Below are 15,479 nucleotides of genomic sequence, written 5' to 3' on the forward strand. Positions count from 1 at the left end.
AAAGTGATTTTATGGTGTGTTCACCCTCCCTTAGAGTAACCACAAAATGTGGTTTTTTTATAGGAATTAAGTCAATCTCTCCAATTTCCCCACATTTTAAATGCCACTCTCAAACCCTTCTCCAAGTTAATTTATTGGGATAAAAAAAAATATTGTTTCAATGGGGAAAAAATAAGAAAAACCCTTTTCTTAATGCAAGATTAAGTTATGATTTAAAGCCACAAGAGCCAGAAAATGCAGAGTTAAAGTGCCCAGAGCCCACTGAACTACCCCCACCCAAAAATGAGCTGTGATTTATTGATTTAGGCCTGATCACATCCATCCAGCACAAAAATCCCAGAATGGACACGGCACATGAGAAGTTTTGCAGTGTTTGGGAGCCTTTTCACCCAGGAGTATCTGTAAAATCAGAATTTACCTATCTGGGCCAATCACTCCAACAGCCTGTTGAGCTGTGGCCAAGCACAATCCCCCACATGTTGAGTTTTAATTTTATTTTTTTGTTAAGGTTGGGATTAAATGTGTGAGATGGTATTTTTTGTTTGGATTTAGGTGTTTATTAGTTTTTATTTATGTTATAGTTTTATAAATTGTGAGTTTTATACCCAATATAATATTTATTAGCATAGTATTTTATGCTAATAAACTAAAAAAATGAAGTTGGATTTTTTAAATAAGTTTTTTTAAGGATAAATTGTTTAATCAAGAAATTATACTTAAATTCTTTTATTCTTAAGAACTAATTACTTGTGGTTCATAATGTGGACTTTTAAATTTAATTATATAATTTTACTTAAACTTATGAAGAAGGAGGATTAGTTCTTGTTTTAAGCCTTCTATTTTGTTTTATATATATTATTATATTTTAAAACTTTAAATTCAAACTTTTTTACTATTTGATATCACACACTTTTATTTAAACTAATCACTCACAACCTTAGTTTTATCATTTAATTTTGGAAGCTTTTTCTACGGCTTTAGGTCAAATGTAGCATTCTTTTGGAGGCTAGTGTTTGTTAGTTTATTTTAAACAGAAAGTTGAAAATTCTGTTTATTTTAAATAATTTGGAGAGAGGTTTGTACCTTCCTCACTTGTCTGGACTCAAAAATTGTGAATTTCTCATCCCTGAAAGTGTTCAGGGCTACCTGGATGGGGTTTGGAGCATCCTGGGACAGTAAAAGTGTCCCACCATGGCAGGGGGTGGCACTGGATGGGATTTTCAGTCCCTTCCAAGCCAAACCAGTCTATGACTCCACGATTCTATGAAAAATAACAATAACAGCTTTAGCTCACCTCTCCACTTATTTATTACACTAAAAACTAATCTGAAAAGTTCTTTTCCAGCTGATTTTTTGGTTTTTTTTTTTCCTTTCCTGCCTGATTTTTTACCTTAGAAACAGCAAAACCAGCAAAGACACAGGAGAGCCACTACGGTGCCCTGGAGGGGTTTTTTTGCTCTTTATCAGAGACATTCATAAGTCCACAACAAAATTTCCTTCTCCTACCTTGTTCTCAGGCCCTGGAGCTGAAGGGGAGATAAAAATGAAACAAGTGCCAGCTGGAAGATGAATTGGAATCCCATCCCCATCTCACTTACTCACTGTCCATCTCTTTTGACACCTTGGGCCCTTCTAGCCACGGATTTGTCGGGTGGCTTTTATTTTTTTATTATTAGAAAAGCTTCTGCTCCTGTGGTGCCATCCATCTTGGCAGCACTTTGAGGCCATTAGTTAATTGAGCTTTTGAACAGCGCTGTGAGGGGGGAAAACTGCCTGAGTTTGTAGGAGATGTGTGGGAAGGAGGAGGCTGAATTTCCCTCCCCAAACCCCACAGGTGGGATTCAGCCAGCTCAGATAAAGGTGCCCTGCAGGAGCTGGGGGTTGGAGTCCTTTGACACTCTGCAGAAGGATTTATCTTCCCTTACAGCAAATCTCTGTGTTTGGCTGGTAAAAAGAGTTTGGGGAGGCGAAGCCAACGTCAAGGAGTTTGGATAGGGCTGAAAAATAAAGTTTTGTTGGAGGCAAGAGTGATTTGCAGCAAGCCAGGAGCGCAGGCACTGCGAAGTTTTGTGTTTCCTTGCAAATCTTGCTCAGTTTGTGGCTTGGAGCCAGAAATGACATCCTGGAGATGTCTGTAAAACCACAGATACCACTGAGAGATACAATAACCAGGGGGCATCCACTCTGACAGGCAGGCAGCACTTTGTAAAAACCAAGCTGAAAACAAACACCAGGACATCGTGCAGGTGGGGGCTGCTCCTGCTGGCTGCATCCTCACAGCAAGGATTTGCACAGGGCCAAAGAGCTGTTGGACAAATTCCTGAGAGAAAAAACCCCAAATTCTGAATGCTTTGTAAATATAAGTGGCCCTTTCCCAGGAATCTGTAGTGGGGCTCTTGCTGGATGGAATCTTGTTAGGGTAATTCTGGGGTTTAGGGGATGGGCAGTGCTGGGTAACATCAGTATCCATCCATCCATCATCCATCCATCCATCCATCCATCCATCCATCCATCCATCCATCCATCCATCCATCCATCCATCCATCCATGACTCCTGGTGCCCTCAGATCCCACCTGGGACACCCCTGTGGTTTTGGGGACACCCCTGAGCTGCCACACCTCCAGCACAAACATTCCCTGCAGCAGAACCTGGGAAGGGACTGTTGTTCCCACTCTTGATCCTGCAGGGATGGATTCACCTTGCAGGCAGACTCTGGGCACGCAGGGGTGAGGGAAATCTGCAGAACCACATCCCAAAAAGCCCCTGCTCTGTGACTGAGTAAAGCTGCAGTCCCTGGCAGTGTTTGCAGCTCTCAACTTTCCTCTTATTGAGGTTTCACAGCAGAGGCAGGGCTGGGCACCAGAGCACAGAGGGTGGATTTGGGCTCAGGCCCGTCCATGCACCATGGAGTGTGACAAATGTGTGACTGGAAAAAGCTGCTGTGCCGGCAGAGCGGGGAGAGGAGGGGGAGGCACCTCTGCCAGCCAGATCCAGCCTGGGATGATGCCTTAAATTTTAGTTTTTACATTTTCCAGCTCCTGTACTGCATTAGTGTGTAGCTCTGAACTCCCTGCAGTGTTTGTGCAGTTTGGGCACACAGAACAATCCCTCTGCCCTGAGAACCAAGGACACCTCACAGCCTCAGGCCCAAAAAGCACAAACAAAAGTGAACTGGGAGGGGCAAACTGGGGGAATGTGACTTCATCACCTGGAGATGTAATTGGACAATTAACCTCTGATATACAAATAGACCAAACTTATATCTGCCCAAACACTTGTGACCTTGTAATTCATGAATCTTGGGAATCTTAATTACAAAATACCACTGAAACCTGTGAAGAAGAAGGTGAAGAAGGACCAGCTACTGCCCTAAAACCATCTTAGCTTTATATATTTTACCATATTCTAAAACTCCAAACTCCAAGTTTCCCACCCTGTGATATTACACACTTCTAATCAACTACACACTTGTAATCCCAGTTCTATAATTTAATTTTGGAAGCCTTCTCCATGGCCTCAGATCAATGCAGTGCTCTCCTGGGAGTCAGAGTCTGTCAGCACAGAAAGTCTCAAATTCTCAGCATCCAGAACTCCAACATGTCCAGTGCTGACCTCCAGCCTGCTCCAGAAGCTGCCTGAGCCCAAAGTCCATCCCTGGGCAGAGCTGAGAACGGGGCTGCAGATTTTCCTCTTTTCCACTTGGCTGCTTGGGGCTTGGAAGGAGCACACCAGGCTGTGCCCTGCATGAGGAGCTAAAGTGTCTCCCTGTTCTTCTTCAAGGCTCTTCTAAGCCTTCTGATGTTTACATTCTTGTAATGAAGTTTCTCACTCACTTTTATGCAAATAATTATTGGTCTTACATTCTTCTCTGGAGGAGGAGAAATTGGATGGACTGTTGGTTTGTCCAGTGTCACTGCAGAGGTGGCATTGTCACCCTCCAATCCACTGTCACTTTTGAAAGTCTATAATTTTTGGAGTCAGTGTGAGAGCCTGAATGAGAGATGTGGGACCCAAGTGGCTCTCCAAAATGCAGTTTATTGTATCCAAAATGCAGTTTATTGTACCCAAGGTGTCACAGCAGCCCAGGGTGGTGGGTGACAGAGCTGTGCCCACAGCTGTCAGCTCCAGCTGCAGGCAGGCCTGGAGCCCCTTTGGTTTTGGTTACATTGCATTATAGACTTTTCTTTGCTGAGCATCTTAATGCAGTAGAACCAATCTATACCTGAACTGTTATCTACAGCCTGTCATAATTACTGTAATTACCATATTCATGTTACTGTTCTCCAGTCACTAAAAGTCAGTGCATTACAGTTTAAGCTAGAAGTTGTTTTTCAGTTTTCTTGCAGTGGAAAATTCTGAGCCCTTTTTTCTGCTTGCACCATTTGCTGCCTTGTTTGCCTGTGCTCTCTTTCTGCTTGGTAAAAACATCTTCTTGTTTGGGGTGGGTTTGTCCTTTGCTCTAAATCATAAAACCCCTTCTAACTAACATACCTTTTGCCTCCTTGGTTATCCAGTAAGACTGGCTCAGCAATTCTTTTCTTCTATATCAAAACTCGCTTTCATTTTAATTCCTTCTTCAGACTCCACATTCAAAAATCTTTCTGCTAAGCACACATATCTGTGAGACTTTCTTGTCAAACTTTCATCCTTCCCAACAAGTCAGGAAATAAATGTCCCTTCTTACTTTGGAGTTCCAGTGTCTGCGTTGTTTTATTTCGTGTCCTATTGAGACACTAAAGCATCACATGGAGTAAATAATAATAATAACAGCAGAGCTATTCTGGTGTGGCACGTGCCCTTTTGTGTCTGATTAATGCTTCCCCAGGGCACAGAGCCCTCCCTGAGCCCATCCAGCAGTGCTGTCCCCGTTACCATGATACTGCTATTGTTGCCTGCTTCTCCCCTCTCCCTCCCATTGCCGAGAGCAGAGAGATGATGGATGGCTGGATTGGGTGCTGCACACCTACTTCAGGCTGACAAAGTGATATTTTTCTGTCCTATTTGGATGCATCTCTCTCCCATTGTGAGCAGGGAACAATTGTGGCAGGGCAGTGCCTGTGCCTTACACTGACGTGTGCTGCATCCTCCCATTCACGGCATTCAAAAAGAGAAAAAGCAGGCTGGCAAATATCATCAATTACAGCAGGAATGCGGCAAGGTGAGATGGAATAACCATGTGCTTCACTGTTCAAGGTTCACTGAAGGTCCCAGGCAGGGAGAAAGGAGGCATTGCTGCTGGCCTTTAAGGACAGCTACCTCTCTCTGCTCTGGGGCTGAGTCCCATGTAATCCAATTTCACATCCTGCCTTTAAACTGTTATTGGATCTTCCTGGAATTCACAAAGGTTGGAACTCCCAGGAGGGGAACAGCAGGAACCCAGGACTCCAAAGTTTATTCACAGCGCTGGAGCAACACAACAAAATTTCTTTCTCCTACCTTGTTCTCAGGCCCTGGAGCTGAAGGGGAGATAGAAATGAAACAGGTGAGTTCTGGAGCAAAGCTGGCAATTAAAAGTGTCGTCTCTGGGGCTGGATTTGCTTTTGAGGGGCTACAATATGCAGCTGAATTTCCAACAGAGCACTTGGCTTCAGATCTATCATTTCCCCAACATTTCCCCAGTCATTTCCAGCATCCTGGTCTATTGGAAGGGGTCCCTGCCATGGCAGGGAGTTGGAACAGGATGGGCTTTAAAGTCCCTTCCAACCCAAGCCATCCTGTGATTCAATGATTTAATGCTGGTAACAGTGACTAAATTTCAATCAGGGCAATCAAGGATCCTCTTCCCACATTCCCACCTCACTGAGGCCTTCTGGGGGTCTCACATTGCCCTTGGGGGAAAGCTGGAAGATCATGGACAGTGCAAATAAACAACCCCATCTCAGTGAGTCCACCAGGAGAATGTGGTCCCAGAAGGATGGGAGACACACCAAACCTCTCTCCTCCAACCAAAGATAAACCACAAGTGACCAAAAGACCTGCCTGAACCACCACAGAGATGCTGGGAAGCTGCTGGAGTGGCCGGGCCTTGCAGCACTGCTGTCACAGCCAAGAAAGGAAAGGGGATGGATCTTTCTGAATTCCCAGCTGCCACAGCAGCAGGATTCCTGTGGGGAGCATTTATTTGGAAATCTTGCAGTGACTCCTTTTACAAATATAGGCCCAGGATTTCCAGGGAAGGAGCTGTATCAGGAAAGATCTGGCACACCCTAAATAATAATCATTATTATTAGTGTAATTATATTAATTACTGTAATTACAAGCAGGGCAAGACACTACAGGAATTACAGATGAGTAGGGTGCATGCAGATGCCAAATGTTAGCGGGTTTTCCCTTCCTCTCTGCAGTCTGAAAGCATCTGCAGTGCTTTCAGAGGAAGAGGAATGCACACACAACACACCCAGCACACACACGGCTCCAGCCCGGTGTCAGGATCAGAGTGTCAGGTAGAAAATGCTGCCAGAGCCTGGTAGGCAAAAATTGACAAGGGAATCCAGTGTTATCTGGAACTGCTCTCTCCAGAGAGGCTGGAAATCTTTGATAGGTTCACTCCAGGGGAAATAACTTCGGAGGATAAGAGGCATTGATGTGTGCTGAGCAAAGGCAGCCTGCGTGCGGCAGCTTGGAGCTGACATGCATTCTTCTTTTTCCCGAGCTCTCTTTTTTCCCTCTGCTCATTTTCCCTGTTTTTTTTTTTTTTTTTCACTCTCTTTTTTTTTTTTTTTTCCTTTCCCTTTTCCTAATTTTGCTTTATTATCATTTTTCAAAGCAGCCTGGGGTCTCGCAGTGATGGTGAAGGATAGAAAGGATTGAGTTGTGCCAGTGGGGGAAATGAGGACCAGGAGATGAGGGGAAATGTCAACAGGCAAATCTGAAAAGCAAACCTGGGGAAGGGCTGTGTATCTAGGCTGGTGTGTGTGTGTGTGTTTGTGCTGATGGAGCCTCTGATGGAGCACAGGAAATATTTTCAGGATTTTTCCCCATCTTTGGAAAGGAAGGAAAGGTGGAGCCTTGTAGGAATGTGCCCCTTGTTGACGGAGTGACAAAACCATCCTTTGTCCCCTTAAAAAGGAAATAAGCCCAGAAGTTTCTCTCCTCAATTAGGTGGAAATACATCTCATAGGACCTGGGGGACTTCACCTCCAACTTAAGGATGGCCAACTGGACAGGAGCCAAAAAGCCCCATCTAAGCAATTTACTAGAAAAAGGAGAGAACAAAGAAACTAATGGCTTTTGTGAGGTGTTTTACCAGGAGAAAGAACCTCTTGCACCTGAATTGGGTTTTCTCTGTAAAGTTTTTTGTTAATTTGCCTTTTATTAAATTTTTTTTTGTTTCCAACACTGCAACAGAAGCCATCCTGCTGATTTTATGCCTTCTAAGGTAGCTGAGCCACCTTGGGTGTGAAATAGATCTCCAAGAGATCTATTTCATTATTATTATTATTATTATTATTATTATTATTATTATTATTATTATTATTATTCATTATTATTTCTATTATTATGAGACTTGGCTCGAGGATACTCCTATTTCAGATCCTCCTTTGCCAGGAAAACCTGCAGCAATATTCCCATCCTTTTGCAGTCCAATGGTCTGTCCTTGTACCTCAGGGACTGCTGCTCCTGCCATGGCACAGCCCACACCACTCTGTGAGGGTTTGCATCCTCTTTAATGCCTTCCAGCTTTTCCACTGCTGCAAAACCATGAAGTCTCCCTGTTCTTCTGAAGGTCTTCTAAGCCTTCTGATGGTTACATTTTTGTAATGGAGAGAGTTCCCTGTGCTCTCTGTGTGTAAACCTCCAATGTCAGAGCTGTACTGGTTTCACCAACCCCAGAAGGGCTGAACAAAGACAACAATTGTTATTATTCATTGCATTGCAGCAGATTTTACATATGCCAAGAAGAACTGCAATTCCATCCTTTTGGGAAGTGCAGCTTGGCCTCCTGCTCTCCAGCAATTCCCACTCCAAGTGCCCAAAGCCTGTAATCTGACCTGCAGAAGTGGAAGATATGGCAGGAATTGCCCTTCCTGTGGATATAAACCCATGTTTTAACCACAAGGCCATCTCTATTTGCTGTGCCTCTTCCAGTCTGAGGATGTGGGATGATTGCTCAGGGAGTGTGGCTGATTTATCCCTCTGGAATTCTCAGAAGGATAATGGCTTATGGAATTTGGGAACAACAGAGAGCCTCTGTTAAGTGTCCCACCAACATTTCTCTGTCCTGGCTAAGCACAGTGCACATCCTCACTGGGGTTACAAAGGGAATTATGGATTTTAAGGGGATGAGTATCCAAAAGAGCTGCCTGTTGTTTGAAATCACCATGGATTGCAGTTCTGGGGAAACTTTGGCTTTACTAGGGCAGAATTCCCTGTTCCTCTAACTCACTCTGCTCATGAGATCTTCACAGGGCAGAAATTTTATCACAAGAATCTGTGAATTTGGCCAATCTGGCATCAGCAGCTCTCCAGGCATGGGGGTGTCTTCATTTCCAGCAAGAAATCAGGGGTTTTGCTGCACAGGTGAGAGATGGTTCCAGCCCTGCAGCCTGTCCAGACATATCCCAATTCCATCATCAGTCTTACCCAAATTCCATCAGCAGTCTTACCCCAATTTCACCTGCAGATTCATCCCAATTCCACCAGCAGATTCATCCCAATTCCATCAGCAGTTTCACCCCAATTCCACCAGCAGATTTACCCCAATTCCACCAGCAGATTTACCCCAATTCCATCAGCAGATTTACCCCAGTTCCATCAGTAGATTTACCCCAATTTCATCAGAAGATCCATCCCTATTCCACCTGCAGATTCATCCCAATTTCACCAGCAGATTTACCCTGATTCCATCAGCAGTTTTATTCCAATCCCACCAGCAGTTTTACCCCAACTCCATCAGCAGATTTACCCCAATCCCACCAGCAGTTTTACCCCAATCCCACCAGCAGTTTTACCCCAGTTCCATCAGTAGATTTACCCCAATTCCATCAGCAGTTTCACCCCAATTCCACCAGCAGATTTACCCCAATCCCACCAGCAGATTTACCCCAATTCCACAGCAGATTTACCCCAATCCCACCATCAGATGTGTCCCAGTTTCCCCAGGATGGCAGAGCTGGTGGGATGGGCTGCTCTGGGCCATCAGGAGCTCGGACAGAGCTGTGGGTTGCAGGTAGCCCAGCTCCTTTTGGCCAGGAGCCTGCAGCCTCAAAACTCACAGGGAAGTAAATCTGAAAGCTCACAAAATATAATTGGTTCAGGAGCCAGTTCAGAAGTCATCTTTGTGTCCCAGGAGATGTCTTCCAGATTAAAAAAATAAATTTAGAAATTAAAAAAATCCTGCCTTGCCTTTGGAAAACTCTCAAATGCCTTCCTGGATTGACTTCTTACAACATTGTGGGCTGAGTTATGTGAAACATTTCCTTCCAGCTACTGCAGAAGGAGGCAGGCTGGAGCTGGAAAAGCCTTTCCCAAAATCACCCAGCACACTTGGAGCTTCCAGCACTGAGGATTTTGGAGCTCCTGGGTTCTGGTTTTGTGCTCAGGAGGCCACGTTTTGTCTCTGGATGAGGGAAAGCAGCCACATCCAGGGAAGCTTTTAGCTTAGGATCAGTTTCCACCTGGAAGATGCAGGATTTGTTTTGGAAAAACCAGCAGGCAACACTTATTTAGAAGGAAATAATTCCCAGTGAGGGATTGAGCTGACCTTATAAACTGTGCAAGTGAACTTGTGGGTTCTTTCCCTCCCCTGATGGAATTAGCTCCATAAAATGCTTCGCAGTCCATTTCTTGTGGTCTGCATTTATACATATTTTACTCCATAAACATACATTTAATGTCCCCTTGGAAATTATTTCCTGCCCGTACTTAAAGCTCCACATCATCCTAGGGCAGCAAGTGGATGAAAAATAATTGAAACCATTAAGATCAGCTTTTATTTCAAAGGAGGAGAAAAAAAAAAATCCCCACAAGGTAATTGCTGGAATGTGTCTTTTTCAAATTACACAGTCCCTGGGATGCCTCTGCCACCGATGTGTTTTAATGCTGTAACAAAAATGAGGTTTTCCAGTGAGTTGTGATATTACATTTCTGACCACGTGGCACCAGAGCGGCCTGGTGACATCTGAGCTGTGCCTCCACCTCCAGCCAGGGACTCACCTCCATCCTCTCAGGCTGCTTTCCACCATTTCCAACATTTCTAACAAACATTTCCAACATTTCCAATAGTTATCCTCCCACCTTTTCCCCAGAATTGCAGTTCTTTGGGATTCTTTCCCTTCAGTTTTTATCCTAATGTTATCTCTAAAATTGTAACCCCTCACTTTTCCTGGTTTGTCATTAAAAGGGTAACCTTGACTAGGGTGAGGCTGTTGTACTGATCCTAGGAAATTTGAGCTAAATTATTCTTTTTCCTCTTTTACCAGTTCTCTGCATCACCTAATTTCAGGCATGAGATTTAACACAGGTTGGTATTTCTGTGTGTAGAATTGATGTGAGTGAAGGTGTGTGAGGGACTGAAGTGTGACAAGATGGGATCTTCAAATTTAAACCGATCTTCCAGGTTGATCTCAGATCTCAAACCATAATTGTATTTATTAACTGTATCTCACCAAATTCACCTGTAATGGCATCTGTGACATCTACACTGGGGTAAATATCACATTTTTAGACAGTTAACAGCACTCTTTGTCCACAGTGAGGGTCCTGGTGGTCATTTCGCACTGACCCTCTGACCCCCAGCTATTCCAAAAATTCCCACCTGAGTGAACTCCCCCCCACCCAGCTCCCTGGTTTGCTTTAATTACAGCTGCTCCTGCTCGTTGTGGGCTCCTAATTAGATGTAAGTGGCAAAGAAAGAGCCGATCTGAGCTGCTGCTTGAGAAACACAGCCTGAAATCAAAGAAATTGGGGTCAGCACCTGACTACACTTCTCTAATGCTGGCTGCTGATTATCTGCTGTTTACACGAGTGGCTGCAGCTCCTGTTTCTGTGGGAGGCTCCTCTGCAGTGCTGGGCAGTGGGCACTGATGGATTTGTCAGCTCACAGCTTTTAATTGGCTGGAGGGGGTGGCAGGACTCGTGGGAGTGGGAGAAATGTTGATTATAATGTTGGTTGTAACGTTACGAGAACACTACAGGGGAAAATGAGGCATGGATGGGGTGAAATAGGAATAAGAGCAGAGCCTAAATCAAGCAGATGGGTTCTCTGGGTGTTGTGCATTGTCCCCCAAATGATGGAGGGGTGGTTTGGATGCCCAGCTCAGCCTAATTCCTTCCTAATTCAGCATGGCCTGGCCATGGTTCAGAAGCACAAAACCCCCAGGTTCTGCAGGGGAGGGAGGGATGGGGATTCTGCCCCTCTCAGGTGAGACCCCACCTGCAAGGCTGCCCCCAGTCCAGCATCAGCAGCACCTGGAGCTGCTAGAGAGAGTCCAGAGGAATCTATGGAGCTGCTCCAGGGCTGGAGCCAGGCTGGGAGAGCTGGGGGTGCTTACCTGGAAAAGGGAAGGCTCCAGGAGAGGTTCCAGCATCCATGGCAGGGATGGCACTGGATGGGTTTTAAGGTCCCTTCCAACCCAAACCATTCTCTGAAATGAATGAACTTTGAGGATTCAAGACATGCAATAGAATTTGAGAGATGATAAATTGTGCTTGGTTCCATGTGGAAAAAATTGAAGCGTGTGAGTGCCAGTGCCATGAATCAGTGCAGGAGAAACAGGACCTGGTGTTCCTGTCTTGAAACAGAACAGGAGAAACCGAGCCTGGTGTTTGTGTCCTGAGTGTCATGGAGCCAGGCTGGGGGAGCTGGGAATGTTCCCCTGGAGCAGAGAAGGCTCCAGGGAGAGCTGCCAGCACATGGCAGGGCCTGCAGGGGCTCCAGGAGAGCTGCAGAGGGACTGGGGACAAGGCCTGCAGGGACAGCACCCAGGGAATGGCTCCCACTGCCAGAGGGCAGCCATGGGTGGCATCTTGGAAGAGCCTGAAGGTGCTCAGGGGTGGAATCAACTGAGGATGTGGAAGAGCCCACACAGTTCTAACTCCATCCAGGGCTTCTCCATGGTGTGGATATGACTCAGGAAATGCCCATGGCAGGGTTGGGGACTGGATCCTTCTCTCCAAGCCTTGACTCAAGAGCCACCACTGGACTGTGACCTTCAGTGGTCAGATCTTCTATCAAAGCCAGGAACCTCCAAGGAGTTGGGACTTTACAGGAGAAAGACTTTGGTGAGAGCTGGAGGATGAGCCAAACTAACAAAGAACTAATTGCTATGAGGATAGAAGAAAAAAACCCAAACAAACAAAAAAAATCTGTCAATTCCTATAGAATCACAGAATGACCAGGTTGGGAGAGACCTTCAAGCCCATGGAGTCCAGCCCAGCCCCAACCCCTCAGGCAGACCCTGCACCCAGTCTGAGGTACACCCACAGGGTGCTGTGTGCTAAATCTGAATCTTCCCCATCAAACAGGAAACTTGCAAACAGAGGTGGAGGAGACTCCAGATTTGTTTAGAAACCTGGTTTTTTCCACATTTGCTGTGGACATCTGTGTGAACAAAATACTCCATCCTCTGGAAGCTCTGTGGTTTGGCAGCACCAGCTGAGCTCTCTGGGCCTGTGACTGCCTGTGGGACCTGCCATGGTGCCAGGAAAAGCATTTCACAGAATTCACAGAATGACCAGGTTGGGAGACCTGTTTTTCTCACTGAATTGTTGAATGGTTTGGGTTGGAAGAGGCCATCAGGATCATCCAGTTCAATCCCCTGCCACGGGCAGGGACATTTTTCACTAGACCAGATTGCTCCAAACCTGGCCTTGGGGAGAGGGAATAAAACCTGGGAATGTTCGTGCAGCCTCTGGGAGTTGTGTTGGAGAAGGTTGGTTTGGGGAGGGTGTAAAATCATAGAAACCCAAACTTTGCCTTTCTCCTTCACACACAGAATTTACAGAATGACCAGGCTGGGAGAGCCCTTCAAGGCCCTGGAGCCCAGCCCAGCCCCTGGCACCCAGTGCCACCTCCAGGCTGGTCAAACACACCCAGGGATGGCGACTGCACCCCCTCCCCGGGCAGCCATTGCAGAACTTTCTCCCCCTTGCTGGAAAAGCTTTTTGCTGCTCTCCCAGCTGGATTTCCCTTGGCACAGCTCAGGCTGTGTGCTCTGGCTGTGCCAGTGCTGCTGGAGAAGGAGACTGAGGTTTGAACTAATTGCTACGAGGATACAAAAAATAAAAAAACAAACCCAAACAAGCTAAAATAATCTGTCAATTCCTGTAGCTGAGGTTTGTGTTCTGCCACAAGCTCGAGGCAAGAATCATTGTCACACCCAGCCACGGACAGTGTGTGGGTTTCTTCTCTGTGCAAGAGCCATAAGTTTAAAAAATTTATTGATTTTATAATTAAGGAACTCTGCAATACATAAAGTTAAAAGCCGTGCAAGCGTCTACACAGAGACCACATAAAGATAAACAAACATTTAGATTTAACACAGCATAAGTGCAATAATCACCCATAAATGTAGTCATCACCAACTGTTTAATATAGATCAGTAGCAAACAAAAGAATAGATGGGATGGAAATTATTATTTGTACTGGAGGAGCTGCAGAGGCCACAGGCAAGATCCCATCTCTGCTGTGGCAAACAGCACCCACATGCATAATGAGAGGCAGCCCTGGGTGGAAACCGCTCCAAAATTAAGTCCAAATTCAAGAGGAGCAGTGGAAGGAGAGACATGCTCCCATCTGGAGGTCACCAGATGAGTCCTCCTGGTGCCCAGATCCACTTCCACCCCAGAGCATGCAAATGAGATTACACTGGTAATTGCTTTTATTTCTTTTATATAACTTTTATATAACATAAAATCATAAGGAAAAATAATGTGATTTCTTCCCAGGCTGTTTTGGCAGGGGTAGAAGCACTTTTTCAGCTGGTGGGGTGGATGGTGTTCACAGGAGTTCTTGGATTGGGGAAGAGACAAGGATCTGACTCCATGTTTCAGAAGGCTGATTCATTATTTTATGGTATATATTACATTAAAACTACACTAAAAGAATAGAAGAAAAGGTTTCATCAGAAGACTAGCTAAGAATAGAATAGGAAGGAATGATAACAAAGGTTTGTGGCTTGGACTCTCTGTCTGAGCCAGCTGGGCTGTGATTGGCCATTAATTAGAAACAACAACATGGGCCAATCCCAGATGCACCTGTTGCATTCCCCAGCAGCAGATAACCAATGTTTACATTTTGTTCCTGAGGCCTCTCAGCTTCTCAGGAGGAAAAAATCCTAAGGAAAGGATTTTCCATAAAAGATATCTGTGACAGTGAGGGAGCTGAGTTCATGGACCTCCTGCCCAATGTGTGTGGGGAGAAACTCTCCCTCTTTGCTTTTCTGATTTTTTTTGCTCTTTAGACATCACAAAATGTTCACTGAGCAGGAACTCTGGACACGCTGTCCCAGCAAGGAGCTCACTGGGTCGTTTTTCTTCTGCTGCTGCAGTCACAGGGTAGGATTCATCTCATTTAACTGGAGATATTTATATTTAAGATACCTCCCTTGATGCTCAGCAGAAAAAAAAAAAATTAAAAACTCTTTTTTGGCTCTTTATGGAATGTTCAGAGATTTACCCAAGGCATGGCATCCCCTGAGTGTGAGCTGAGGGTGATGCCTCAGCGGGGTGCCAGGGGTGGCCATCGTGGTGATGTCCCAAATCCCCAAAACTTCATCTCATTTAATTGGAGATATTGATATTTAAGATACCTCCCTTGATGCTCAACAGAAGATAAAAATTAAAAACCTATTTTTTAGCTTTTTTGGAAATATTCAGATATTTATCCAAGGCATGGCAGCCCACGAGTGTGAGCTCAGGGTGCCAGGGTGGCCATGGTGGTGGAGGTATCCCAAACCCCCAAACCCCCAAATCCAAAGCCTCTCCCTTCCCTGCTGCAGCAGGAATTTGGAGAATGCTGTCTCATAGCATCCCACAGGGTGCAGGAGGGATGAGGAATGGGATGGACTTGCTGTTGGTCACCATCTTCTGCCTTTGCCTGGGACATTTCCTCTGCCATATGCTGCCCCTGGCATCATTGGCCTGATCCTCTGATGAGCCTTTCATGGTTTCACCAGCTCCTTGAAAATAATGGAGGTTAATTTGGTTAATTTATCACCTCAAATTGCTGCGGCATCTCAGAGCCATGAGGAGAAAGCTGTGCATTGTCTCTCCTGTTGCCCACCCTCCCTCTGCTCCAGTGAGGGCTGTGGTCCCAGGACGTGCACAATATGTCAAGTTTCACATTGTCTAATTCCCCCCAAAACAGATTTTTCAGAAATAAAGACAACTCCTGTGGCTTTGCAATTAAATATTAAAAGGCCTTGATTAAAGAGCCATAAATCACTGAAAGGCCTTTAAATTTCTGTGATGTCTCCTAGCCTGACATTGCAATCTCATTTTGCAGTGGTGAGAGACAGGTACCTCCAAATATTGGCCA

This window comes from Zonotrichia albicollis, chromosome 4, assembly GCF_047830755.1.
Source record: "Zonotrichia albicollis isolate bZonAlb1 chromosome 4, bZonAlb1.hap1, whole genome shotgun sequence".
Taxonomy (NCBI): Eukaryota; Metazoa; Chordata; class Aves; order Passeriformes; family Passerellidae; genus Zonotrichia; species Zonotrichia albicollis.